General features: G+C 35.7%; 1 protein-coding gene across 1 annotated transcript in view; it reads left to right on the top strand.

Annotated features, from left to right (window-relative positions):
- The first annotated feature begins 428 nt into the window (after nt 1-428).
- Nucleotides 429-12,188, top strand: part of SEC31B (SEC31 homolog B, COPII coat complex component) — a 1,631,704-nt gene continuing 1,619,944 nt past the window's right edge. The window contains exon 1 of the mRNA XM_044055612.1: nt 429-566. The gene's annotated coding sequence lies outside the window, so the exon portion shown is untranslated. The remainder of the gene's footprint in view (nt 567-12,188) is intronic.

The raw sequence follows: 12,188 nt of genomic DNA, 5'->3' as shown, positions 1-12,188 counted from the left end.
AGCACAAATAAACAGTTATTCCTTTCTTTCTTTTTTAACTCGATAACTGGGCATTCTAATTAATCAAATCCGACTTGCCTTGCACTGTACATTCCAGATGTTATGTCCTGTGCCACAGGCTTTTATGCTGCTCTTCGTTTGTACCTTACCAGCACTTCCAAAACATTTCCTTTCTGAAATCTTCAGTGTTTTTGACAACAGCTTGGGGGAAAAAAGCAGAATATAGCACATTGTCTGAGACAGGCAAAATGTACTCATCTGCTTCTTGAATACACGTGCTGCTTGATACTGTATTAATTTTTGAGAACCAAGTAATAAACAGTCTGAAATGAATGCAGTTGCTCTTTCACAAGTAGCATTGCCTAATTTCCCCCAGTTACTATACAGGATAGTTCATTCTGCATCCCCCTGCAGTTTGAAGACAATGGTTTAAGCTGGGTGGAGACTGGTTTTGTGTTTCAGCAGTTCTGAGGCCTGTTGACTGAATGTCTATGTTTGTAGAGTTAAAGGGTGTACTGTTAAGAAGTTATTTATGGCGTACAGTTATTCCTAAAACCTTCAGTCAGGTAAGAGAGAACACAAGTGAAATAGTACATATGGTATCACTTCCTGTTTGTTTACAGCCAGTAGTTCTTGGAGAGAGCAGTCTTAAGTAGAGAAATGAGGCTATCTCTGTTAGCTGGGGTCAGCTGAAAGATATAGACTAAGCATATTTCTTACTGAGGACATATAGCAGTACAAACTTGTGATCACATATATATATATATATAAGCTGTATGACATAACTGAACCAGGGTAAATACTGCATGGTGTAGTGTTTACTTACAAATTAAGTAAAAGCACATGGAATAACTCTGAATTTAGAATTGCATGGGACAGCCATAAAATAATAAAACAAAAAAGTAAGACTGAGTGTTTTTAAAGATAGAGTCTGTAGCATTACATTTAAATAGTAAAAATGAAAGTGTTAAGTAAGCAAATTAGACTAATATGCCCAAGCTTTCTACGTTTATGCATGTAAAAAAAGTAATCCTGAAGCAAAAGAGGTTATATCGTGAACTGTGACAACTGTATTACTGAGGAATTAAATTACTATGTCTCATTTACATAAGGTATTTAAATCGCCCTTATTAAGTTGTATCAATGCAAGTTTACGATAGACTGAAGAGTTTATTTTAAGGTGGCTGACCAAAACAGTCTTGGTTAAAATGTGATGATTTGCTTACTATATATTATTTGCAATGAGAAAAGGGAGATGTAACTGCTTCAGATAAAACAAAAAAGTAGCATTACATTTTATTAGTAGCCTTAGTTGCGTGTGTATTTAGTGCTTCTGTAACTATTCACAGTGCTTGATTTTTCAGTCTGTTTTTCTCATCCAAAACCAAATGAGAGCTGCTTTTATCGGAGCAAAAGCTTTAAAACCAGCTGAGCAGTAAATGATTTACATGCATTTTCAAATTGTGTAATCAAATTATTTAGAGCACTCTTTTTTTTATTAGTTACATAACACACTACAATTTAATTGTAAGTTAATTTAGACAGTGCTTTGCCACTACACATCTACAAATACATAAAACAAACGTGGAAGAATGTACATGCTCATGAAAGTAATGTAACACGTTAGCTGCCATCCACACCATCCTTGTTTTCTTCTACTTTATGTGTATCAAATGTTTATTGGACAGTATTGTGGAATTGCCAACTCTAGCAGTTGGATATTGCAAGTATTTTCTATCCTCTCAAACAAGTAATTTTTTTCTGATGTGCCTGTGGCACCTTTTCTTTTTTATTGTGTGTTTGTTGTTCTTTTTCACCTGACTCCTTACAAGTCCTTACATTAAAGTCCTACACTTGCATCTACTCCAGTCATATTTATACTGTTGAAGTCTAGCACCTAGTGTCTTCTTCATTGGCTAGTCATCCTCAGCCAGTCTAATTTCCTTATTAAGGTCTGCTCTTAGGAACCATACATTAAGGTCTTGTTCATACAAAAGGCACATTCTGTTTTTCATGTGTTTTGAATGTATGTTTTAGGCTAGTGTAGATCTTGCTTTCGCCTCTTTTTTTCCTTGAAATAGAGGCATTGCACTAGGGAGCTTTCTCTGACATATTTAGTAGGTAAGTCTGGTGTGCATTATTCTGTGATTGCTGTTAAAATTTTCATCATTTCCATTTACTGCATTAATATAGATGGAAATGACTTTTCTGTTAAGGTGGTTGATATTGCTATAAGATTATATAGGGGCATTCTAAGTTTTAAAATTGTGGTGACACTTAAAAATTAGTCTAGTTTCTGTTTTACATGCATCTGCAGCTTGTTTGGATTTAGCAATTTCATTTAACATTTTCCCTCTTATTTGCATATTTTTCATGCATATTGTCTACAAATGCAATGGTAGTAAACATTTGGATTCCTTCTTACACAGGGTTTCAAGAGACATTTCTTGGTTTTATTCTTTCTCTCTCTTTCGCCATAGTTTTCAAATATCCTCTTGATGACAGTAAAATTGCTCTTTGTTGTAACTTTTTTTTTTTTATTTATCATGGTTTTGTTTCCACTTTTTCTTGGCTGGGCTATAGGGGCTGTTTTACTTATTGTATAAGAGTAACAGCAGCATAAAGCATTTAACAATAAGTCTTTGTGAAATGGTATTAAGAAGTAGTAATATAAAATATTGTCCTGTACTGCAAAAATATTGTTATATGAAGCTTCTGATACAGTCTTGTATGTCTTATTTTAATTGACAAAGTTGGGCAAATTTAATTTCTTGCTGGAATGGTGATTTCCCATGTAGAATGCAGAATCTGGTTTTGAGTTTGGCACGTAGTTGAAAATGTAAAAAATGTTCATCTGTCACTTTCATGGAATGCTGTAAAAACATTTAGGTGCTGAATCATACCATTAGACAGTGCTAGAAAAACATTTTTTGGATCAAATCCAGATTTATGCATTTAGGTTTTATGTATAATAATTGATTGGGTGTTTAATGTTTGATAGAAGATTGTCATGGTGTCATAAAATCTTAAACTTAATGGCTATAATTTTTAATTTTATTAGTTTTGCTAGGTGACTGTATTAGTCCTCATGAGCCATCTTAAGAGACACCGTTTTATTAAGTTTGTGTGCTTTAGTACACTGTTCACAGTACACCATTTGCAGGCATAGCCCTTGGGGAAAGAAATAAGAGCAGTAGACTATAGGCAGTTAAACGGCAAAGTGGAAGAGTGCACATATTAGGGCAGAAGTGAGAAATAAAAGTTGAAATGGGTCATTGCTGTGCTTACAACGGAGTCCTTTTTTCCTCCGTAGGTATAAGGCTTTTGGGTGCATTAGCTATGTAGCAGTCATTCCTTAACAAAAACAAAGGAGAATATTATAGAATTCTTGAAGATGCCCAGTGAAGGAGGCATGCTCACTAAATGAGTAGAGAAATGGAAGAAGGAAAAGGCTTTGAAGCTAGATTGCAGTTTGTGCTGTAGCAGGCCACACTAAGAGTTCATGAAAGCATTGTGTGAAGAGTATTAATTGATATCTACAGAGTAAGGCAGACATTCAGAATTCTGAAGTTTATTTTGAAGGTTGTTCATAGTTTTTAGAAGTTTAATAGAGCAAGCCAAGTAAAGTTTTGACATTTTTGTATGTATAATGATAACCATGGGAACATACTGTGAAAGGAGGACTTTACTTCATATGTATGTTAGCATTAATAAATAGCATGATCTTGTGATTTGTAAGGTTCAGACCAAGCAGTTTTGTCCTATTCTGATGGACGTAAGGTTATTTTGTGGAAATTTATTCCGAGATGGTTACATTTTGTTCTGAAAATAATGTCCTGTGCATTGAATGTTACGTGGTAGTCAGGGAGGTCACTGAGTGGCGTAATCAAAGTGAACAAAGAATGAGCTCCACATGGAAATCGCAAACAACTTCAGTCAAGGAGTAGGTAAGAAAATGTATTTCTGAATTTGTTTAGTGATGCTCAGCTGAGTAGTTTTGGAACCATTTCAGAGTAGTACCCTGTATTCCTTTGGAGAACTAACAAGTTGTGCGCGTTTAAATCAAAGACTTTAGTAAGGTGCAGGAAGAGGGTTCTATTAAACTGACTGAGGTTTATGCTTCAGTAAATAATGTTGTTAATCATGAATAAGGATACGTTTGTGTTAAAACCTTCTTTAAGTCTGTCTTGCTTATGATAGAAGGGAGCCATTAGTGTTCAGCTTGTGCTGTTGCTTTTGAAATCAGGAAGAGCATGAAAGATTCTGATTTCAATGCTGAAATGCTCAATTTTGGAATGGCTATTGTCTTGCAACAAAATCTGAAGTTGAATTTTACTTTAATTACATATACTAGAAACATCAACATGGTTTGAAAAAGGTTACCTTTACCAATTTGGTACAATTTTATAAACCATTTGGCAGGGCATTAGATGATTTAATATGTGTTGTAGCATACTTTGATTTGAGCAAAGCATTTGATAGAGTATATACCCCATTGTACGATAATTAATAGTTTGATTAATCTTGGTGTTCTTACTATATTGTCAAATGTGTGCATCTTTGGCTAAAGAATAGAAAGCAAAGAGTTAAAAGTTCTTGGTCACTTTTCAAATTTGATTATGGTGTCCCCCGATGCTTGATTTTTTTTTTTTTTTTTTATCATTTCTTTAATGATTTGTGATGTAAAATCTAAAACTATGAAGGTAGTAGGTTTCATATTTAGATCCCTAGCCTGCAGATCTCCTAAAGTATTAACCAAGATGTACATAACGTAAGTCATGCACATAAACGAATGCAATTCTTTTTCTGGTTTGCCCATATTTACAGGGGTATTCTTTCAGTTGTAGGGATACAGAAAAACTTCTCAAAAATAGCTCCAGTGTGTTATAATCTATCAAATGAAGAAAGGCTATAGTTCTTGGGTCTGTATGCAACAGCGTAGTGTTTTATCAGATGCAGACTGTTTGGCTTACAGAGAATGTGTTGATGAAAACCTTCAAATATTGTCAATTTTAAGAAAGGTCCTTGTAAAAGATAATTTAGGATATTCTTCTCTTTTGGCTGTTCCCGTTAGGGGTCGCCACAGCGGATCATCAGTTTCCATTTCTTCCTGCCCTCTGCATCTTGCTGTGTCACACGAACCACCTGCATGTCCTCTCTCACCACATCCATAAACCTTATCTTAGGCCTTCCTTCCTCTTTTCCTCTTACCTGGGAGCTCCATCCTTAGCATCCTTTTCTCAATATACCCAGCATCCCTCCTCTGCACATGTCCAAACCAATGCAATCTCGCTTCTCTGACTTTGTCTCCAAACCGTCCGACCTGAGCTGACCCTGTAATATACTGATTCCTAATCCTGTCCATCCTTGTCACACCCAGTACAAATCTTAACATCTTTAACTCTGCCACTTCTAGCTCTGACTCTTGCCTTTTTGTCAGTGCCACCATCGCCAACCCATACAACATATAGCTGGTCTCACTACCCTCTTATAGACCTTCCCGTTCACTCTTACTGGTACCCGTCTGTCACAAATCATTCCTGATACTCTTCTCCACCCGTTCCACCCTGCCTGTACACTCTTCTTCACCTCTCCTCCACACTCGCCATTACGCCGAACTATTGATCCTAAGTACTTAAAACTCATCCACCTTCACCAACTCTACTCCCTGCGTCCTCACCATTCCTCTATCCTCCCTGTCATTCACGCACATATATTCTCTTAGTCCTGCTGACCTTCATTCCTCTCCTCTGTAGAGCATATTTCCACCTCTCCAGGGTTTCCTCAATCTGGTCCCTACTCTCCCTACAGATCACAGTGTCATCTGCAAGCATCATAGTCCATGGGGCCTCCTGTCTGATCTCGTTTGTCAACCTGTTTGTCACCATTGCAAATAGGAATGAAAGGGCTCAGAGCTGATCCTTGATGAAATCCCACCTCCACCTTAAACGCATTTGTCATTCCCACTGCAGACCTCACCACTGTCACACTACCCTCGTACATATCCTGTATCACTCTTACATACTTCTTTGCCACTCCCAACTTCCTCATACAGTACCACAACTCCTGTCCAAGCACCTTATCATATGCTTTCTCCAAGTCCACAAAGACACAATGCAAGGTAGCTAAAAACAGGAAGATTTAAAAAAATCTAATTTTGCATCAAGGAAATGGAAAAAAATTACACTAAAAATGAAAATGTACTGTGAATTTGGATGAAGGAGATTCATGACTCTGGTTCATGTATCTGTTCTCTCAGTTTGATGTCTGTGCTTTTAGTATGGCCCAAGGACCAGAACATAGGATATTTAAGTTATGAACTAATGTATGAGGACTGCAAATCCTGTAAAATGGCCTTCTAAGAGGTAGAATATAAAATTTCAAATGGCAACAATTTAGTCAACATTTTAAAAATAAATTTCACTTTTGTAGGGAATCAAGCCCTGTCTTGTACCTTCAACTTTGGAGGCTGTGACCCCACACCTTCATTACTCTATATAGCTAACTCTTGAGGAAGGAAAAGATAACTTGATTTTCCTTTAAAGTTAGTGTTTTTTTTTTTTTTACCCCTGAGGTTGTGTGATCTTGTAGTTTGGACAGTTTAGGTAGAGAGGTATATGTGAAGAAATGTTGCCACTGAAGAAAATGTCCAAAAGTGACCAGACAAACTTTGCACTACTGTATCTGTTGTTCTTTATTTGTCTCGGAACAAATTCTTGCCAAACAGTTAATTCTTTCAGAGCTATTTCAATTCTATTATAACACAGCTAGACAGATGACTAGACTAAGGGACACTGTCAAAGACGTCACTACCAAGTGAAACATACTGTCCAGTTTATAAACTTTTTTCAACCAATGTTATTTTTAATGTCCTTGTGACTTGTTCTTCTGTTTTCTGTCTGTGTCATGAAAAAGTCCATGGTTATTTCATACCCTTTTTTTGGTCATCGCTGTATCTGAAGACTTCATAAAAGTCTCTCCACATCATCTTTGCGTCACTTGACCTGTCTGCATTTTATTTATTTATTTATTTCTGCATCTGAAAGCCAAGAAAGTCAACTTCCTTTTTTCTATAACAGGGTGCCTATTACAGTAAAGCCCACAGCTATATGTTATTAATATGTAAGCTGAGCATGTACAAGAAATAACTGTTCTTGCAAACCAAGCCATATTATTTTGAAAACTGCTGTTTGGCCTTGCACATTTCCTTTCACTGTACACACAGTATATTGGGGAAAAACATTTTAATTTACACAATATCTATCAATTCCCACTTTTTTTATTTAAGACCCATGAAAAGTGTAAGACAATTTACAAAAAATATGATCTTTAGTACTTTGAATCCCTTGGTCTGTTGCAACATATGAATCCCTTGCATTCAATGCTATATCTTTAAAGAGTGTTACATTACCAATGGCTGTTACTTAATTAATACTTTTATTAACACATATCTTATAATGATGATAAGAGCAATTAATGCGGAAATTATAGTACCCCACCATAGACACACGGCCATTATTACTTATCTATTTTTAACTGCATTTATGCTTCCTTAAGCAAGTTGTCAGTCTTGCAGTTACACACAAGCATTTCAAAATCTTGTCAAGTTAATCCTTGCTTTACAAGACAAAACGTTGTATTAGAAATAAGCATATTCCTTTTGCACTGCATAATTTCATTATTGCCTTAGGAAAATAATATTTTAAAAAAGCAATTTACGGGAAAATGTGATCCTCTGTACTTAATAGCCTTTCTTTATTGTTAGCAACAGTTACTTGTTTGACAGTTTTATAACACATCTCTTCTGTTATATCTGAGATGGCTCCACAAGTTGCATTTGCTATTAACTTTGTAACTTTCTGTATTGCCTTAGTGGCACAATACCAGTAAAACATTCAGTTTCTGAAATAACACCATTTCCTGTGTCCAGCTGTTGTAAAATCTTTCCCAATTTTTTTTATCATGAGCCTCCCTCTTTTTCTGTTGTTTTTTTTATCAAGTCCTGTGGTAATGTGTGAGTAATTCTCATTATTGGAACTGCATACTCTATGTAATAGAATTTCATCTCTTTCTTAAAAGAAGTACTATGTGTTAACTCCCATGCTGTTTTTATTTTATAGTCAAGCTTTTTCCCATGACCATAGTTCTTTTGAAAACAGAGTATCCCTTTTCCTATTTTTATCAACTGTAAATGTTTTTGTTATGGCTGATTGTTTTAAAACTCTACTGTTATAAGATTTTTTTAAACATAAAACCTGTATGTGTAACCTCTACAGGGACTGCATGTAATGGCATTTTTCCCTCTGTAAGGAATGTGGCTAAAAACCCAACAATTTGACTTGTCACATGCCTTTGGAAACAAATTTTGCATGTCTAAAATATATTAAAATCAAGTATCCGATCATGATGTCCCTGTTCTCATCATTTATTATATCTGAGTATCTTTCCCCATTTTTTTCTTTGCAACTGTTTTAGATTGCCTTGTCTTGTTCATAGATTGCTATTATAGAAACCAATTTAAACTTTTGTAAGACTGTTAACAGACTGTTACTGTACTGATACTGTTTGATTGTTATTAACTTACACTGATTTTTATGAACCAACATGGTGTGCTGCTTTTGCTTGGATTTTTATTAGCTGAAAAATGCTATTTGTCTAAGTTTTAATGTCTCTGTACTTTACTACCTGTATGTATTGCTGTGTATTATTATCCGGATGGCAGTTATACCAGTTTGACTAATTATGTTTTTGCTGTACTAGTTTGTTTATAAGACTGTTTGCGGTTATATTTTATGTAAGACATTGTTTTGAAAATATGACGTTACAGTCACTGTTTTTTTACCAATATTGATTCTGATTGCTGTATGCATAAGCTGTCTTTGGAGACGTACTGTACTTTTAATGTGGGGGGTTGACCCTCTCTTGTTACTATAGAACCTTTTGTCATTTAGGATTTGTCATAGGTACTGCCTTAAATGTTACTCCATTTCCAGATGTAGATGTGGACTTACATACCCAACATTTAATTGCATTGTTTAGTTTTTGCATATACCATTTGCACTACTGTAAATGTATTTACTGTATTTGTATTAACTTTACACTGTATTTGTATTACCTTTAGCTTTATGTCTGCGTGGCTGTAGGTTATTTGTGTGTTTATTCTGAATATGTCCTGGCTTATTAAACCAGTAAAGTACACTAACATTGTCTTCCATTGCTTTAAAAGATATCTGTATTTTGTTACTTCATTGCTTTAATGCCTATTGCCTGCCATGATCTGGTATGTCATAGGGTATACTTTATTTTTATGTATCCCTCTGTGTTTGTTCCTGTGACTGAATTGTCCCTCAATCTATTTTCTTTATCTTGATTTCTTTCCCTATTTTTGGGTTTTGAAGAATCATCATTTGTAATATGGACAATCCTGTTTAATGTGGCTTATTTTCTTACAAGTAAAACATATATCACCTGTTTTTCTGAACTTCGTTGTGTATCTGTCTGTAACCCTGGTGGAGCAGAAGTTGCTCATGTTCCCCCTGTATTTGTTTTTTTATCAGAGCATGTAGTACATCCACTTCCTTTCACCAAATAGTCTATAAGCTGTTTTTGTACATTTCCTATGTGCATCTGCAATACTGCGTACTTTTTTAAAACTGTCTAGCACTGTGGCTTGATCACTGAGTCTGTATCTGTCTGTCAGGCAGAAACTGATTTCAAAGCTGCATATGCATTTTGCAGAATGTCATTAACTGTCTGATGGAATTGCTTTAACATAACATTTTGCCTGACCAAAACATTATTTATTTTTTTGTCATGCTATTTAGACTGTCTGTAAAACAGTTACATGAGTCTAGACACACGCCTGTTTTAGCTGCTTGCTTTGCTTTGCCATTTGCCAAAGCATTTACTGTAGCCTTTCCTGTATATATTTTTATGTGCTTTGATTTTGACAATACTAAACTTTCCCTGTAAATCATTGTGAGAATTAATGCCCATAACTCTCATACTGGAGCATGTTTTAGGGGTTTGCCAACACTGTTGATGATTCCACTTTTCCCTTCTGACCCAAACTGGCATCTGTAAATGCAAAAAAATTTTAAATAAAGTATTATTTGAAATAGACCACACAGTGTATGTCAACCATTGTTTAAATGCCAACATATTTAAACAAAATTATTATTTTTTTTTGTCTCGACACTGAGGCAGAGTCTGTAATAAACAAGACTATTGATATATATCAGCAGGAGAAATAACTGAACCCAATGTAAACCTTGCTGGGCTTCTTCTAATTGTCTTGTCAGATTAACCTGTGTAGTTTGTGTCCTTAGTAAATGTTGTTGGGCTCTATCTGAGTAACGTTAAACCAGAAATGTCATTATGTAAAGTCTGAATGCCATGCTGAGTCTGTCTAAATGGCATTATTGTCCCTTACTTACTGTCTCTAGGGACAGTAAGTAAGGGACAATAATGCCATTTAGACAGACTTGGCAGAAGAACAACAATTTAATGTCTCTAGGGAAATTTTGAAAAAGTTGTGAAAACCTTTTCTTTAAAAGGGTATTATTGATAGCACACTACTATGTTAGAACTTTCTTGTTTTTGTGCATTTGCAATATTTACTATAAATAACATTTGTATGTAGTCTATTACATGACTAACAATTACTTAAACTTGTACTGTATGAGATTTAGGTGACTGCAGAAGGTACATTTAACTGTTGTATATGTGAAGAACTAGCAACGCTAGAATCAAACAGATTGTTTATCAGAATAGGATATATCTTCATTATTTTCCATGCTGACAGGGTTTCCCTCAGGACTAACCCTTCCTTTATGCCCAAAGTGGTGTCCAGTGTGACTCTCAATCAATCCATTCATTTGCCAACCTGCTTCCCTAATCCTCAAAATAAAGGGGAAAGGATCCTGCACCTCTTGAATGTGCACAGACTGCTCAGATTCTACATTGATAGGACTAAGTCCTTCAGCAAATCTGACCAGTTACTAGTCAGCTTTGCAAGAGGGGCCGAAACGAACTGAAACAGGATAAGGGCTTGACTCGCCAGACCTGTGTAGGATGACATCAAATGCATTACAAGTATTTTGCATGAAGCTTCTTTGCATTCAAATGAAGATTACAGAGTTGGAGATGAGGCTTTATGTGGACTTTTCTATTTTTCCTGCATTTCATCTGCAGCACTGTGCATTGCATATGCTACCCTCTCAACTGCTCATTATTTGGGCATGTATCATCATTATTTGCTGCTGTGGTTTCCATTATTTTAGTGTAGGAGACCTTTAAATGATTTTCAGTGGGTTTGTACCTGGCTGGTTGGTTGCTTGCTTGGAAGGGAGGCAAGGAGTGTATTCATTTAGCTGTTTTTTTCTTAAAATTTGCCTTAAAGTGAGCAGATTTTTTTTGGGGGGGGTACTAATAATATTGCCCTTAATTTGACTAAGCCATTGTATTTTTCTTTTTGTTTGAGCAGCACAGCAAGTTAGCAGCTCTAACAAATACTGCCATAGGGATACTGAGTCCACATAGCTGCGCAGGACAGATTATTTTCTAAATTTCAAAATCTTGTTACCGAACTTGCAGCCTCTTTTTAAAGGGTAAGTTATTTGGAGAATTGACATGAGAATCCTTTTTGTGTGCCATGTTGAGTTACAGATTTTGAAGAATGTAATAGTGTAACAGAACTGAGCTTCATACATTGCTGTTTGCCCCCCCCCCCCAATTATAGCATAAATGATTGATAAATATTTCTGAATTATTCTATGAACCTACCATCTTCTGATTACCACTGTTTGGTGTTATTTTTTACTTCTAGGAACTTGCCATCAGATACTTTCTTTGGTAGCTGCTACATTGTCTCCTGCATTGTTGATAGGATTATGTGACAAGAGTCTCAAATTAGCTTCTAGAATGAGAATTTCTTGCTTTGAAAAGCATAGCCTTTTCTATGCCTTCCATGGGTTACTAGAAGTGTTTCTGTGCTTTTCCTAGGCCTTTAAATGGTTGTGTAGTGCTGCATTGTAGATGGGGCATCATGAATGCCTGACATGTAGCTCAGCTGAGATGTGTCCCCATCCCTTTTGAGTGTAGTAGCTAGGTTGTGCACTAATTTTACAATGCTGAGATTGTGTGCTACTTTGATGTTGATTTAACCCAGGTTATCACTAAAGTGTTTA

Source organism: Protopterus annectens, chromosome 14.part0 (genome assembly GCF_019279795.1).
Source record: "Protopterus annectens isolate FY-2018-M chromosome 14.part0, PAN1.0, whole genome shotgun sequence".
Lineage (NCBI taxonomy): Eukaryota > Metazoa > Chordata > Ceratodontiformes > Protopteridae > Protopterus > Protopterus annectens.
The sequence above is the reverse complement of the archived record's forward strand: the minus strand, read 5'-3'. Positions and strand labels throughout refer to the sequence as shown.